The 18,297-nt window shown below is 36.7% G+C and overlaps 2 long non-coding RNA genes across 2 annotated transcripts; one reads left to right on the forward strand and one right to left on the reverse strand.

The window, feature by feature from the left end:
- The first annotated feature begins 104 nt into the window (after window positions 1-104).
- Window positions 105-2,432, forward strand: LOC311296488. The gene is made up of 2 exons (XR_014628602.1): window positions 105-451; window positions 1,981-2,432. It is a non-coding gene; the product is annotated as an uncharacterized lncRNA (long non-coding RNA).
- A 377-nt stretch (window positions 2,433-2,809) lies between these two features.
- LOC311296613 lies at window positions 2,810-4,210 on the reverse strand. Its single transcript, XR_014628636.1, has 2 exons — window positions 4,094-4,210; window positions 2,810-3,978 (listed from the first exon to the last, which is right to left on the reverse strand). It is a non-coding gene; the product is annotated as an uncharacterized lncRNA (long non-coding RNA).
- Window positions 4,211-18,297: the final 14,087 nt, after the last annotated feature.

The following is an 18,297-nucleotide window of genomic DNA, read 5'->3' on the forward strand; positions in this document are numbered from 1 at the left end:
ATATTCAAAGCGGCTTCCTTTCAGGAGAAAGTGTGTCACACTGATTTAAATAAATACATTCAGTTTTAAAATATATTTCATTTAATTTCTCTACTTATTAAGAATTTGTCAGTATCATCTGATATTTCTCAATAGTTTCCTATATGCTGATGATTTCTAATAAACATTCAGTAGTTTAACATCAGTGAATCAGCTGGAGTTTAGATTGCAATGTTTAAATGTAGAATCATATATTATGAAAAATTTCCTTTTAAAAAAAATAAATGATTATTATTATTATTTTAATTGAACTGTAATCGACCTCAACACTAAATCAAATGAAAGATGTTGTTTTGGAGATGCTGTGAACAGTGCAGTTACTGAAGCGTTCATGAGGTTTTTGTACATCTGCTCTATTAGTTTGTATCACTGTGATATACTTTCGGCGGCGGCACCAGACTGGATGTTGGCAGTAAGTAAATAATTAAATCATTTTAATGCAGTGCAGTGTTAGCATATTTAGTCATATATTTTATAACATTATAAATTGAATGTTTTACTTTGTCTTGTGAAAAAAAGTATATTTGATATGCTTACAGTAAATACAGGTTTATATGTGAGAGTTAATAATACACACATACAAAAGTCTTAACTAAAAAAAAGTTTTGAACATTTTCAACTGTAATGACCAGGAAAAGAGATTAATTTGATAAATATTGACATGCTATAAGAGCATGAGAAGAATATGTTTGACGTAAAATACTACTTAGAATAAATAAACAAACAAACAAATAAATACATATGAAGAGTTCAGATGCAAAAGCCTCTAAGTGCCATCTGAAATTTTCTTCTTGAATGATCATTTTTAACAAGCATGTATATTTAAGTTCAGTAATTTAACTTAAATAGATATGAAAATGACCTATTAATTGTCATTTAAGTGAAACTACTGAACTTAAATATACGAGCTTGATAAAAATTATCATTCTAGAAGAAAATTTCAGATGGCACTTATAGGCTTTTGCATCTGAACTCTTCACCTACATGCATGCATAAATACCTGTATTCAAAATGTACTATAGGCTATTATAGATTTTCAACCTACTTTGAACAAAACAATTGTTAAACTCATTCATGATAGATCAATTTATTGTTTTGAAAAACAGATATTGTAATACATTATATAGAATTTCACATTCAAACTTTAACTTTTAATTATAATATACAATTTAAAATATATTTTACACCTCTTTTGTGAAAAAAGTACAATTAAGAAACGTTTAAGGGTACTTATTACAAAATAATAATATGCTTTAACATATACTTACGTGTGAACCAAAATTAGTTTTCAGACACTGAATTGCATGTTATAAAAAATACTATAGCTTAAGTTAACATGAAATGCAATTAGTTAAACTTTAGAGTGCTTTTAAACCCACTTAAGCAGGGCTTAATTACATCGTTATCTGTAAATTTCCCTTTTTAGGGCCCGAGCACCGATGGTGTGAGGACCCTCTTGGAATTGTTGTTTATACTTCTATTGTCTTTGAAATATGGTTAAAATGTACTGACAACCTTTTTTTTGTAAACTAAAAGATACTTTAAATGTAATTTCTATTGAAACGTGCCCATCATGTATTGAAATATACTTGTGATTACACATTTGTAAAGATTTAGCTGCAATTTAGTACATTTGAAATATATTAACTTGTAATATAATATAGAATAAAACACTAGAGTTAAAATTAAAAAAGTACTCTAAATGTGCTTTAGGACATTTTCCAATACATCAAAATAACTGTACTTCTTTAAAGCGTACTTAAGAAACATAGTCATACAGTAAAAGTGTCTCTCTTTAAGTGCACTTAAGTGGCCTTTTATTATATTACTTTGTCTGTTTAAACTGATGGTAAGAATGTTGTCTGTCACTTTAATCTCTAATAATATTGAAGATGTTTGTTAAGCGAGTTGTTTGTCGTCCCGCTGCTCTTCTTCTCTCAGGCAACACTCCTCCTAAAGTGATCATCCTGCCCCCGTCCAGTGCAGAGATCTCCTCTCTGAACACAGCGACACTGCTGTGTGTGGCCAGCGAGGGCTTTCCGTCAGACTGGAGCCTGAGCTGGAAGGTGGACGGGAGCAGCAGGGCTCAGGAGAGCAGCGCTGGGCTCCTGCAGAAGGACGCTCTGTACAGCTGGAGCAGCAGCCTGACTCTCTCTGAGCAGGAGTGGATGAAGAGCGTCTCAGTGAGCTGTGAGGTCACACGGAGCGGCCAGCCTGCAGTCACTGCACAACTGAGGAGAGATCAGTGTTCAGATCAGTAGATCCGCTCAGTCTCTCCTCTGGCTTCTGCTTCATCCTTCTGGCTGATGTCTCTCTTCTGCTTCTCGGAGTTCATTCACACAAGAGCATGCTATGATGTTGTGTTGTACTTGAAATAAAAGAAATAATACTGTGTCTGTCTTTGAGTCCTTTTGTATGATTTAAGAACAAAAATCTTTTTAATAATTTATTATTTTATATAGTCCTAGTTTTAAAAACCAGTGTTTAGAAGTAAATATTTCATTAAATATTCTTATAATATAATGTAGCCTCTCAAATCTTAAAGGGTGGTCTGCAAAAGAACTTGACTTCCCTATAAAGTATTTCATCTCAAATACCAAAATAAATGTCCCTCAGTGAAGCATGACAACACCTGCACAGTAAATTATGAAACTATAAAGTTATCTTGAAACAGCATTTGGAAGTGTTGCTATTGTTGACAAAAACTAAACCTTCTCAGTAATTAAAATTTATCTAAAATAAAGTAAAAAAGTATTACAAAACAAAGGTCTAAAAGGTTGTTGTTGTTTTTTTGTTTTGTTTTTTGCAGTGATTCCACAGAATAACTATTTTTTGGTTTCCCAAAGAACCTTTCAGTGAACAGTTCTCAAAAAAAAAAAAAAAAATTCTCAGTGTGAAGAACATTGTGAAAATCTAAAGAACCTTTTGTGGAATGGAAAGTCGTCACACGTGTTGTACAGAAATTCAAACACGAATGACTCAGAATGACGATATCAAAATATTAATCCACAAAACCGAAACACACAGGAGATTCTTCAGGAACGGCAGACTCACGTTATGTATCTGTTATTTAGCTGTCATAAGTTTCAGAGTTCATATTTTTACTGAATTACATGGTTGATCATCACCATGTTGGAGATTTGTGTTGGCTATATGCTCCACTCATTGCAACTTTTGCAACTTAATTGAAAAGGCTAAACTGTGTGCCTCTAGTTTTAAGAGGTGAATTATGTTCATGTCGTGTAACTTTGAAAATAAAACATGGAAATTAAAAAACAAGGATAGTAGCTGCTTGCATTGCTAAATGCTAAACATTGTTTAGTAGCCTTGACAATAAGTTTTACGTTTAAAAGACCTGCTACTCATTAGATTAACAATTATTTTAAGTAGATTTTAACTGGGTATTAGTTGAGTTAACTTAAAAAATTGAATGTGATAGGTCGACTTTTTTTTTTTTTAAGTGAGCTCAACTTATTTATTTTTTAACAGTGAATGTTTTGTGAATCCGTCCCCAGAAATTGTTTTTCTGTTCAAAACTTTAAAAACCGGTTCTAATCATATTGTAATATGTGTGCAGTGAGTGTCTAAATCAGCAGTTCCTCTTTCACTGAAGGGGTTTTTGTACGGCTCTGTATCACTGTGTTAATGAATCATAATGCTGCTGACAGTAATAATCTCCTGCATCTTCAGGCTGGACATTTCTGATATTGAGCATGAAGTTTGTTCCTGATCCCCCATCAGTGAATCTCTCAGAAACTCCAGACTCTTTGCTACCAACCCTAGAGAACAGGAGTTTGTGTGTCTGTCCGGGTTTCTGGTGATACCAGGCTAAATAAGTTGATACACTTGAACTGGAGCCGCAGTTGAGAGTGACGCTGCTTCCCACAGACACCAGATTCACGGATGGACTCTGAGTCAGAATGATCTCAGCAAAACAACCTGCCATCACAGCACATCAGTCAGTGTTACAGTCAAACACACATACATGAGAAGAATGATACAACATTTATAAAGCACTTCTGATAAAGCTCTGAATACTCAACACTAATCTCACCAGCAAGAGAAAGCAGTAGAGAGCAGATAATCAGAGCGTTTGCAGTCATCTTTGCTGAGAATGAGTGAGAAGAGACGAGACCTGCTGTTTACAGTCCTGACCGGCGGACAGTCCGTCTTAAACTAAGAGGTGGTGCACATATTCAAAGCGGCTTCCTTTCAGGAGAAAGTGTGTCACACTGATTTAAATAAATACATTCAGGTTTAAAAGATATTTCATTTAATTTCTCTACTTATTAAGAATTTGTCAGTATCATCTGATATTTCTCAATAGTTTCCTATATGCTGATGATTTCTAATAAACATTCAGTAGTTGAACATCAGTGAATCAGCTGGAGTTTAGATTGCAATGTTTAAATGTAGAATCATATATTATGAAAAATTTCCTTTAAAAAAAATTAAGTGTGTATTATTATTATTGTAATTGAACTGTAATCGACCTCAACACTAAATCAAATGAAAGATGTTGTTTTGTTGATGCAGTGAACAGTGCAGTTACTGAAGCGTTCAGGAGGTTTTTGTACATCTGCTCTATTAGTTTGTATCACTGTGATGGACTTTCGGCGGCGGCACCAGACTGGATGTTGGCAGTGAGTAAATAATTAAATCATTTTAATTCAGTACAGTGTTAGCATATTTACTCATATATTGTATGACATTATGAATGTTTTACTTTTTCTTGTGGAACAAAAAAAAAATTCTATTTGAAATGCTTACAGTAAATATAGTGTAGGTTTATATGTGAGAGTTGATAATACAGACACACTATAAAACTCTAAAATAAAAAATAAAAAACATTACCTGTATTGACCAGGAAAAGAGATACATTTGATAAATATTGACATGCTATAAGAGCATGAGAAGTAATGTTTTTGAAATGTGACATAATACTTAGAATAAATATATAAATTAATAATTAAATTAATACATACATAAATACCCATAACATACCTGTATTCAAAACATACTGTATTACAGTTTATAGATTGTCAACCTACTTTGAAAAACAGAAAACTTTAAAAACTCATTCATGAAATATAAATTTCATAAATTGTTTTGAAAAACAGATATTGTAATACATTATAGAATTTCTCATTTTAACTTTAAATTGTATTTTAAAATAATGTAAAATGTATAATTATAATATAATATATTTTACACCTCCCTTGTAAAAAAAAAGTGCAATTTAGGATACTTTTAAGAATACTTATTACAAAATAATAATATGCTTTAACATTAAACTTCAGTGTGAACCTACATGTATGTTTTCATACACTTAATTACATGTTATTTAAAAAAGGTTTAAGTTCATATGAAATGCAATTAGCTAAACTTTAGAGTGCTTTTTAACTTAAGGCTTAATTATATCTTTATATGTAATTTCTTGATTATTTCTATTGTCATTGAAAATGGTTAAAAGATACTTTAATGTAATTTCTAATGAAACGGGTCCATCATATATTTAAATATACTTGTGATTACACATTTGTAAAGATGAAGTTGCAATTTAGTACATTTAAAATAAAGTAACTTGTAATTGTAATATTGAAAAACACACTAGAGTTAAAATTATAATGAAGTTCTTTATATGTACTTTAGTACGTTTTTCAATACATGAAAATAAGTGTTCTTTTTTAAAGCATCACAAAACATTATTACAAGGTGCACTTTTTTAAAAGCATACTTAAGTGTGTTGAGAAACATAGTCATAAAAGTGTCTCTCTTTAAGTGCACTTAAGTGGCCTTTTACTATATTACTTTGTCTGTTTAAACTGATGATAAGAATGTTGTCTGTCACTTTAATCTCTAATAAATTTTAAGATGTTTGTTAAGCGAGTTGTTTTTCGCCCCACTGCTCTTCTTCTCTCAGGCAACACTCCTCCTAAAGTGATCATCCTGCCCCCGTCCAGTGCAGAGATCTCCTCTCTGAACACAGCGACACTGCTGTGTGTGGCCAGCGAGGGCTGGCCGTCAGACTGGAGCCTGAGCTGGAAGGTGGACGGGAGCAGCAGGGCTCAGGAGAGCAGCGCTGGGCTCCTGCAGAAGGACGCTCTGTACAGCTGGAGCAGCAGCCTGACTCTCTCTGAGCAGGAGTGGATGAAGAGCGTCTCAGTGAGCTGTGAGGTCACACGGAGCGGCCAGCCTGCAGTCACTGCACAACTGAGGAGAGATCAGTGTTCAGATCAGTAGATCCGCTCAGTCTCTCCTCTGGCTTCTGCTTCATCCTTCTGGCTGATGTCTCTCTTCTGCTTCTCGGAGTTCATTCACACAAGAGCATGCTATGATGTTGTGTTGTACTTGAAATAAAATGAACAATTCTGTGTCTGTCTTTGAGTCCTTTTGTGTTATTTGAGAAAAAAAATAAGTTTTTGTATGATGTGAGAAAAATATCCTGCCGTTACAAATCAGTGTTTAGAAGTACAAAAATTGCAATAAATGTTCTTATAATAAAATCTAGCCTCTCAAATCTTATTGGGCTGTCTGCATCAAAAAAAAAAAAAATCAAATAAAAAAAAAATAGATGAAGTTACATTGTAAGACATGTTGACTTCCCTATAAAGTGTCATCTCAAAAACCCAAATAAATTTCACTCAGTGAAGCATGACAACACCTGCACAGTAAATTATGAAAAAAATTATGTCATTTTGAAACCGCATTTGCAAGTGTTGCTATTGTTAACAAAAACTATAAATTCTTAGTAATTAAAATTAATCTAAAATAAAAGAAAGAATATAAAAAAATAAAGGTTCCAAAAGGAGTTTTTCACAGTGATTCCACAGAAGAGCTATTTTTTGGTTCCCTGAATAACTTTTCAGGGAACAGTTCTAAAAAGAAATTAAAGCTGCAAGCAGCGATGAAAAGGTCCCTCGCACCAGTGCCACTGCCACCCGGCGGCTTTAGGAAAGCAGAGCACGTGCGCAGTATGTAGATATAGGAGGACTATGTCAAAGTCATTTGAATTTGCCACACTTCCTGCCACCTGGAAGTGGCGCTATTACTATAACCGAATATTGGCATGTAGATGTCTTCAGGACAGGACTCTTATCAAACACGTGAAGATTGGGGCAGATCGGATATCGTATGCCTGAATTACAACAGCTTCCTCTTTCATGGCGAAACAGCAGAATTTGTCAGGCCGCCACAGACGGTAAACTTCAGCGAAAACTCAAGATCTTCACAATTTACCACCGCTAAGGCCTTAAGATTAGACTGGCCATATATTATGCTGATCTGGTAAAATCTCTTAAAGGAGTTAATCACAGTGTAAAACGTGTCATTTCCTGTTGTCTTCAGGCCAGGACTTTAATAAAACACTGTATGTCCGAGTTACAATAAATTCCTGTTTCATAGCGAAACATCAAATTTCTGATGCATGTGCAAAGTTTTGTGAGTGGGCAGTAAATATAGGAGGACTATGTTAAAGTCATTTGTATTTGCCACACTTCCTGCTATCAGCAGGTGGCGCTATTACTATAACCAAATATGAGCATGGTCATGTGTTCAGGACAGGACTCTTATCAAACATGTGAAGTTTGGGGCAGATTGGACATTGTATGCTTGAGTTACTGCAGGCTGTTTGTGGTTGCCTAGCAACATTGGAACTGCAAGCAACATTAATATAGAACTTATCTGATGATGCATATATCACCCAAAGGCTGAAATTAGGTTTGCACATCTCCATTTGTCAGGCCGCCAAGGGCACACCCTTTGACTAAAACCCAACATCTGGAAATGGCAAAAACTGCACAAAATCTGAGAGGAAGTTAAAAAATGCTGACTTCCTGTTGTGTTTAGGGCTACGCTCCAATAGACGTTTTTGTAGGTATTGGGTCATTACATGTACCGAATTTCAAACCTGTACGTGAAACGTAGAGCCGGGGCAATAATGTAGGGGGGGCAATTGAGCCATTTTGCCCCACCCAATTCTAAAACCCATATCAGATGTAAATTTTCACCACTTCTGAAGCGTGTGCAAAGTTTTCAAGCATGTTTAGGCCCTCAAAAAAGCGATTCACTTTGGAGAAGAAGAATTATAATAATAAACGGAGCAGATCCAATAGGGTCCTCTCACCATCGGTGCTCTGGCCCTAACAAGTCTTTTTTTTCTCAGAGTGAAGAACATTGTAAAAATCTAAAGAAATGTTTTGCACCAGAAAGAACCTTTTGTGGAATGGAAAGTTGTCACCTGTGTTGTGCAGCAATTCAAACACGAATGACTCAGAATGACGATATCAATATTCTTTAATCCACAAAACTGAAACACACAGAAGATTCTTCAGGAACAGCAGACTCACACAAGCTGGGACTAATAAGTAACCAAGGTAACAAATCAGGAGGAATTAGTTACTAAGGAGACAGGAACCAAACTGAAAGGAAACAGGACACATAGAAACATGAACGCAAACACATTGATACATAACCTGAACCTGACATTACTCCCCCCTCCCACTAGACGAGTCCTTGTGCCATAAACAACAGTCCCAGAGTGGAGGGAGGAGGGACAGGGTCTTGGAGGTGGACGAGGAGCTGGTGAAGGGCAGAGAACTGGGGAGACTTACTAAGGGGAACAGTAAGACGGAGATGAAGGAGCCGAGATTGAGCCCTGACAGATTTCCTGGACGAAGCCTGAGGGATGACCAACTGAGGCAGAGCCAGACGAAGTGGAGACCCCAGTGAAACCATCAGGACGACGGCCTAGGGCGACATCATAGGAGGGACCTGGTGGAGCCGTAGGGCTGGAGGGTTGAGGTGCAGCTGGAGTTTTTGAAATCTGTAGCGAAACCAGGATGATGAGAGACCAAGGCAAAGATGGAGGAACGAGGGATCCTGTGTGATGGAGGACTACGGTCGAGCTGAGGGAGCGCAGAGCCAAAGAAGAGCCGAAGTGCTGATGGGCCGAGGTGGAGAAATGGGCCTGGAGGCTGGAGAAGTAACATCACAGGTTACGACTGGAACCTTTGAAGACACTGCGTTGTTGATGCTTTTGGGGAACACCTCCTCATGAACCGGTGTCTGAAACGCTTATCCAATCACAGGAATCGTATTGACCGGCAACAGCCTATGACGTCACTACTAGTGCGACCCGGAAGAATATAAGGGGTGGCTAGAGAATGTCATCCACTTATCATCTGATGGGACTGTTCAGCAGGCATTCCCGAGGCATGGCGAAAGACGCAGGGTCTCATTCCCTATTCTCAGGGAACAAAGGTTACAGTCGTAACCTGAGACATTCCCTTTCGAAAGAGAACTCGCATTGCATCGATGACACTTTTGGGGAACGATATATCAGCGCCGCCATACTGAGGGGAGTGCATGCCAATTATAGCTGTGTAAAAACGTCAGAAATTGCAGTTTCACTGAAATGCCAAAACACTGTCCCTTCGGGTCACACACAGGCTGTGTCAATGTCAGTGACAGTATGATGACAGTCCCAAATGACAGTCCCTATGGCCACTGCCCAAGCTATAAGCCTCAAAGAGGCCTCAGAAACAATGAAGGCCTACCAAGGTCGCTCAAGGGCTTGAAACCAACAGCTTCCATGGAAAGGGTTCCTTTAAGAGAATATAGTCAGGGGGTCCGAAAGGAGCTCGTCTAGTCACTTTCTGAGGGGGACACGAAGTCAACCCCACATGCCACCAGGGAGGCTGACTTGGTCTAATTTATTGACCTAGTCTTGCCAACAATCCGTCTGTTTCCTAAACAGAGTCTCTAACATTATTTACCTCAACTTGTAGAGGCATCCGATAGAGAGGACTGCAGATAATGGCAGAAGTCGATCACAGACCGGCTCATAGAGACGGGCATCCTGGAGAGTAGAACTCAGCATAGCGCTTTATAACCCTTGCGAACGAGGGGAGTAACTCTACTCGACCCTGGATCTACACAGTGCTTCAAAGCCATGTGGAGGCTCCACACTCTAAAGGGACCCTAATAAGGGGAGCGCCTCCAGCTCTAGGACTTATCTAACAGGGAGGCCTCGTGAGTGTCCTTCAACCTTCCGATTAGACTTAGGGAGTTAAGTGTTCAAACAGAGTGATCATCGGACAGATTCTGGAACACTGTGCTCAACCTTATAAAACACCTCAGCCCATCTTTTTCAGCTGCCTGCAGATTACTGTAATTATCATCAGAAGGTTGCACACTGTTTTTGCGGCAACTGCTTTGATCAGAGTTTAGTAATGAGTGTTGCGTTTTTAATGTTAAGGTTAAACATTTTTATGTTTTAATCTAAGAGTTTGTCAAAAGATGCAGATATCGCAAGAACAGTCTTAAGAAACAAGATAAGAACATTCTCATGAAGAATTTTTGGGAATACTAAATATAAAATAAAAAAAAATGATGTAAAAAAATTATAAGATAGCAGATAAGATTAATTTTATTCTTAAGAATGATTCGTGAATCTGGCCCCATTTTATTTTATTTTTTTTATTTTTTTTCAGAACTTTAAAAACCGCCTCCAATCCTAGTGTATTATATGTGCAGTGTGTGTCTAAATCAGCAGTTCCTCTTTCACTGAAGGGGTTTTTGTACGGCTCTGTATCACTGTGTTAATGGTAAAGCATAATGCTGCTGACAGTAATAATCTCCTGCATCTTCAGGCTGGACATTTCTGATATTGAGCATGTAGTTTGTTCCTGATCTTCCATCAGTGAATCTCTCAGAAACTCCAGACACTTTGCTACCAACATAATAAAACAGGAGTTTGGGTGTTTGTCCGGGTTTCTGGTGATACCAGGCTAAATCAGTTGATACAGAACTGCTGGACCCGCAGTTGAGAGTGACGCTGCTTCCCACAGACACCAGATTCACGGATGGACTCTGAGTCAGAATGATCTCAGCAAAACAACCTGCCATCACAGCACATCAGTCAGTGTTACAGTTAAACACACATACATGAGAAGAATGATACAACATTTATAAAGCACTTCTGATAAAGCTCTGAATACTCAACACTAATCTCACCAGCAAGAGAAAGCAGTAGAGAGCAGATGATCAGAGTGTTTGCAGTCATCTTTGCTGAGAATGAGTGAGAAGAGACGAGACCTGCTGTTTACAGTCCTGACCGGCGGACAGTCCGTCTTAAACAAAGAGGTGGTGCACATATTCAAAGCGGCTTCCTTTCAGGAGAAAGTGTGTCACACTGATTTAAATAAATACATTCAGTTTTAAAAGATATTTAATTTAATTTCTCTACTTATTAAGAATTTGTCAGTATCATCTGATATTTCTCAGTAGTTTCCTATATGCTGATGATTTCTAATAAACATTCAGTAGTTGAACATCAGTGAATCAGCTGGAGTTTAGATTGCAATGTTTAAATGTAGAAGAATCATATATTATGAAAAATTTCCTTTTAAAAAAATTAAGTGTGTATTATTATTATTGTAATTGAACTGTAATCGACCACAACACTAAATCAAATGAAAGATGTTGTTTTGTTGATGCAGTGAACACTGCAGTTACTGAAGCGTTCATGAGGTTTTTGTACATCTGCTCTATTAGTTTGTATCACTGTGATGGACTTTCGGCGGCGGCACCAGACTGGATGTTGGCAGTAAGTAAATAATTAAATCATTTTAATGCAGTGCAGTGTTAGCATATTTAGTCATATATTTTATAACATTATAAATTGAATGTTTTACTTTGTCTTGTGGAACAAAAAAGTATATTTGATATGCTTACAGTAAATACAGGTTTATATGTGAGAGTTAATAATAAACACATACTACAAAAGTCTTAACAAAAAAAAAGTTTTGAACATTTTCACCTGTCTTGACCAGGAAAAGAGATTAATTTGATAAATATTGACATGCTATAAGAGCATGAGAAGAATATGTTTGATGTGAAATACTACTTAGAATAAATAAACAAACAAACAAATAAATACATATGAAGAGTTCAGATGCAAAAGCCTCTAAGTGCCATCTGAAATTTTCTTCTTGAATGATCATTTTTAACAAGCTTGTATATTTAAGTTCAGTAATTTAACTTAAATAGATATGAAAATGACCTATTAATTGTTATTTAAGTGAAACTACTGAACTTAAATATACGAGCTTGATAAAAATTATCATTCTAAGAAGAAAATTTCAGATGGCACTTATAGGCTTTTGCATCTGAACTCTTCACCTACATGCATGCATAAATACCTGTATTCAAAATGTACTATAGGCTATTATAGCTTTTCAACCTACTTTGAACAAAACAATTGTTAAACTCATTCATGATAGATCAATTTGTTGTTTTGAAAAACAGATATTGTAATACATTATATAGAATTTCACATTCAAACTTTAACTTTTAATTATAATATATAATACAATTTAAAATATATTTTACACCTCTTTTGTGAAAAAAGTACAATTAAGAAACGTTTAAGGGTACTTATTACAAAATAATAATATGCTTTAACATATACTTACGTGTGAACCAAAATTAGTTTTCAGACACTGAATTGCATGTTATAAAAAATACTATAGCTTAAGTTAACATGAAATGCAATTAGTTAAACTTTAGAGTGCTTTTAAACCCACTTAAGCAGGGCTTAATTACATCGTTATCTGTAAATTTCCCTTTTTAGGGCCCGAGCACCGATGGTGTGAGGACCCTCTTGGAATTGCTCTGTTTATACTTCTATTGTCTTTGAAATATGGTTAAAATGTACTGACAACCTTTTTTTTGTAAACTAAAAGATACTTTAAATGTAATTTCTATTGAAACGTGCCCATCATGTATTGAAATATACTTGTGATTACACATTTGTAAAGATTTAGCTGCAATTTAGTACATTTGAAATATATTAACTTGTAATATAATATAGAATAAAACACTAGAGTTAAAATTAAAAAAGTACTCTAAATGTGCTTTAGGACATTTTCCAATACATCAAAATAACTGTACTTCTTTAAAGCGAACTTAAGAAACATAGTCATACAGTAAAAGTGTCTCTCTTTAAGTGCACTTAAGTGGCCTTTTATTATATTACTTTGTCTGTTTAAACTGATGGTAAGAATGTTGTCTGTCACTTTAATCTCTAATAATATTGAAGATGTTTGTTAAGCGAGTTGTTTGTCGTCCCGCTGCTCTTCTTCTCTCAGGCAACACTCCTCCTAAAGTGATCATCCTGCCCCCGTCCAGTGCAGAGATCTCCTCTCTGAACACAGCGACACTGCTGTGTGTGGCCAGCGAGGGCTGGCCGTCAGACTGGAGCCTGAGCTGGAAGGTGGACGGGAGCAGCAGGGCTCAGGAGAGCAGCGCTGGGCTCCTGCAGAAGGACGCTCTGTACAGCTGGAGCAGCAGCCTGACTCTCTCTGAGCAGGAGTGGATGAAGAGCGTCTCAGTGAGCTGTGAGGTCACACGGAGCGGCCAGCCTGCAGTCACTGCACAACTGAGGAGAGATCAGTGTTCAGATCAGTAGATCCGCTCAGTCTCTCCTCTGGCTTCTGCTTCATCCTTCTGGCTGATGTCTCTCTTCTGCTTCGCGGAGTTCATTCACACAAGAGCATGCTATAGTGTTCTGTTATATTTTAAATAAAATAAATAATACTGTGTCTGTCTTTGTTTCCTTTTGTATAATTTCAGAAAATGTACTGTTTGATATCCTGCCGTTACAAACCAGTGTTTAGAAGTACAAATATTCCAATACATGTTCTTGTAATATAATGTAGCCTTTCAAATATTATAGGGTTGTCTGCATCATAAAATAAATAAATTAACAAATATTAGATGTTACATTGTTACAAAAGTTACATTGTGAGACATGTTTACATTCCTATAAAGTATTTAATCTCAAATACCCAAATAAATTTCACTCAGTGAAGCATGACAACACCTGCACAGTGAATTATGAAACAAGAAAGTCATTTTGAAACAGCATATGCAAGTGTTGCTATTGTTAACAAAAACTATAACTTCTTAGTAATTAAAATTAATCTAAAATTAGTTTTTTGCAGTGAGGCCACAGAAGAACAATTTTTTTGGTTCATTGAATAACTTTTAAGTAACTAAAATAATCAAATCATCTAAATCGACAACATGTATGTTAGACCCTATACTGACTAAGCTACTGAAAGAGATGCTTCCAGAGGTCATAGATCCTCTTCTTAGTATCATTAATTCATCTTTGTCATTAGGATACGTACCAAAACCTTTAAGCTGGGTATGATTAAACCGCTTGTTAAAAAAACGCAACTTGATCCTACAGAATTAGTCAATTACAAGCCGATCTCTTATCTACATTTTCTGTCAAAGATACTAGAAAAGGCAGTATCCTCACAACTATGTTCCTTTTTAGAAAGAAATGATATCTGCAAGGATTTCCAGTCAGGATTTAGACCGTACCACAGTACCGAGACAGCTCTCATTAGAGTCACAAATGATTTGCTCTTATCATCCGATCGTGGTTGTGTCTCTCTATTAGTGTTACTCGATCTTAGTGCTGCATTTGACACTATCGACCACAACATTCTTTTAAATAGATTAGAAAATTATGTTGGCATTAGTGGAATTGCATTGGCATGGTTTAAATCATACTTATCTGACCATAATCCGTTTGTAGCAGTAAAGGAATAGATGTCTTATCGATCACAAGTTCAGTATGGCGTACCACAAGGCTCAGTACTGGGACTGTTGCTGTTCACTCTGTACATGCTACCCTTAGGAGATATCATTAAGCATGGCTTTAGTTTTCACTGTTATGCTGATGATACTCAGCTCTATATTTCTTCACGCCCAGATGAAACTTACCAATTCACACAATTAGTGGAATGCATAGCTGATATAAAAAAAAACTGGATGACTAGTAATTTCCTACAACTTAATTCTGACAAAAACAGAGATTCTAATTATTGAACAAAAAACTTCCTCACAAAATAACCTAGAATACTGTCTAACACTTGATGGCTGCTCTGTCAAGTCTTCGTCGTCGGTTAGGAACCTGGGTGTGCTCTTTGATACCAAACTTTAATTTCAAAGTCACGTGTCTAGTATCTGTAAAACCTAATTTTTCCATCTTAAAAATATATTTAAATTATGTCATATGCTCTCAATGACAAATGCGGAACAATTAGTCCATGTGTTCATGACATCAAGGCTAGATTGTAATGCTATTATGGCTGGTTGCCCTGCACGCTTAATAAACAAACTACAGCTGGTCCAAAATGCAGCAGCTCGAGTTCTTACCAGAACCAGGAAGTATGACCATTTGCCTGTTTTTGTCAACACTGCATTGGCTCCCTATTAAACATCGTATAAAGCTACACTGTGTATTTTTTTTAAGTTGATTCTTAGCAAAAAACACTTTGTTATATTATTATATGTACTCATAAATATATAATTACTTCTACCAACTAATCAAGTATTCTCGTAAGAATAGATTCTGCCATTTAGAATACATACGAGCGAGTCGCTCGAATGGCAGAAGCCATGTTGCGCATCATGAAAATACATTAGCCAAAGAGGGACATACCTGGAAATTCAAGCTTCGCCTTTTGCGTTTTTACACTCAGTGGCACCGTGACGAATGGAAGGGGGAGATTACTCACGACTGCCGGCAGATTTGAAATAATACGGCCACCGTAGAAGTTAAAACGCCCTCGGAATTTTTTATTTATTTTTATTTTACCTTTATTTTACCAGGAAGTCTCATTGAGATCAAAAATCTCTTTTACAAGAGAGACCTGGCCAAGGTAGCAGCCATACATAAACAACATATACAAGTGCTACATACAAGGTAGCAGCCATACATAAACACAACATAATAATAAATAATAAAAAATAAAAAAATAATACTGCATACATACAATCATACAAAAATCATTAAAATACAAGGACCTCTCAAGAAAAACAACTACATGTCTCCTTTACCACATTTTTTATGATGGTCTTAAATTTATTAATTGATATACACGTTTCTAGTTTAAGATCTTTCTGCAAATTATTCCATGCCCATGGTGCATAGTATGAAAATGCAGTTCTCCCCAAATCTGTCCAAACCCTGGGTACATTAAAAAGCAACCACTTGGAGGAGCGTAGCTGATAACTTGCAGAATTCAGACAGAGGAGAGTACAGAGGTAAGCTGGAAGTTTACCTAGCATGGCTTTATATATAAAAATATACCAATGCTGTTTTCTGCGGGTGGTTAGTGCTGTCCAACCCACCAGATCATAAAGAATGCAATGGTGAGTAAGGGACTTTGCATTTGTTATAAAGCGTAGAGACGCATGATACACTGAATCAAGACTCCGTAAGATGGAGGAGGCTGCATGCATATATAATATGTCACCATAATCAATCACAGACATAAAAGTAGCTTCCACAAGTTTTTTTTTTGGCAATAAAACTAAAGCTAGATTTATTTCTAAAATAAAAGCCAATCTTTACTTTGAGCTTCCTAACTAGATTAGCAGTATGTACATTAAATAAAAGTTTGTCGTCTATCCATATACCCAAGTACTTGTACGTGGGTACCCTTTCAATGGATTTACCATCAGACGTAAAAATGCTAAGATCATCAAGCAACTGTAGGCGAGTTTTTGAAAAGACCATGAACTTCGTTTTCTGAGGATTTAAAACCAATTTTGAATTGAGCAGAGCAGTTTGTAATGACTGAAATGCAGTCTGAAGCTCTTGCACAGCCTGTGCTATGGAAGGAGCATATGTATAAATGACAGTGTCATCAGCATACAAGTGTACTTTTGCTTGAACGTCCTTACCTAAATCATTTATAAAAAAGAGAACAGAATAGGTCCCAAAATAGACCCCTGGGGGACCCCTTTAGATATCCCAAGAAACTCAGATTTGTGGCCCTCTGCATGGACACACTGAGTTCGATCTACAAAATAGTTTCTAAACCATTTAACAGCATTAGGACAGAAACCCACATCCCTAAGTTTGTTCAGCAACAATTCATGATCTACCGAATCAAATGCCTTGGATAGATCTACAAATAAAGCAGCACAATGTTGTTTTCTGTCCAAGGCACAAATAAGATCATTTATTACCACCATAGCAGCAGTAATAGTACTGTGGCCAGTTCTAAAACCAGATTGAAAATTGTTTAAAATATTATTATCAAATAAGAACTGCTTTACTTGTAAATTTACCTGGGATTCAAGGATCTTAGCCAGGATTGATAGTTTGGAGATCGGACGGTAATTATTTAAAGCCCCACTATGTAGGATTTCCGTTTTGGTCAAACAACGACCCCTAGAGTCGCTGTGGAGTACTTGTATTTAACGTTACTGTCGTAAATACCACTCACGCAGAGCAGTCTCTTCACTCACGGCCTGATCCCCTCCCCCCTGTATACCGGTCCCCGTTCAGTCGGATAGAAGCTGTAACGAGTGGAAATAAGGTGTGGCCCCTTTAAGAGCTGCGCGCGCCCTGTTTAACTTTCGGCAGTCTGTATTGTATGTGCGCCTCGAACACCCCGTAAGCGGGTTGTTTCTGTTTGACGCTCATTCTTGTCCTATTTTTGTCTATCAAGTAATGCTGTGGACGGTAGAACGTGTGACAGACAGTTACACGAGTTCGATTGGGGAATAAACACAACGCGTTACAAATCGTCGGACATCGAACAAGCACAGCTAGCCTCCGAAGATGTCTACTAATCCATCAACAAGAACGCCAGGTGCTTGTCCGAGTGATATACAATATAAGCAAAATACTTACAAGTCCAACAGCATGTAAGGACGTGCTGGGGGAAGTGAGGTAGCCTATGCCGTAAAGCAGTCGAATTTTGTAGTTATTTTTGTGCGCGGGTGTTACTACCCGAACCCCGAAGTTTAAAAGTACGATTAAAAATTATACAAACCCCGTCAGGCTATGGCAGACGTGTCATTCAACCTATTTTAAGTCGATGTACCATCACAAGGGTTTTGGAAATATATTATGAAGGTTGAAAAGTTACTTAGTGTTACTTTAACTCTGAGGGGTCTCCACCTTTAAATAAGGGGATAACATAAGCAGCTTTCCAGATTTGGGGTATTGAATTGGACATAAGACTCAAATTAAAAATGTGAGTAATAGACTCGGCAACAACATCTGCCGCCATCTTTAGGAGATATGGATCCAGATTGTCAGGACCTGCAGATTTTTTGTGGTCAATGCCTTTCAGAGCTTCACAAACTTGCACAGCTGAAATAGTTTTAAAATCAAACAAATCCAGATTTCTCTCAGTTGCAGTGGTGGCAGAACATGGGACA

The sequence above is a fragment of the Rutilus rutilus genome, assembly GCF_951802725.1.
Source record: "Rutilus rutilus genome assembly, chromosome: 1".
Lineage (NCBI taxonomy): Eukaryota > Metazoa > Chordata > Actinopteri > Cypriniformes > Leuciscidae > Rutilus > Rutilus rutilus.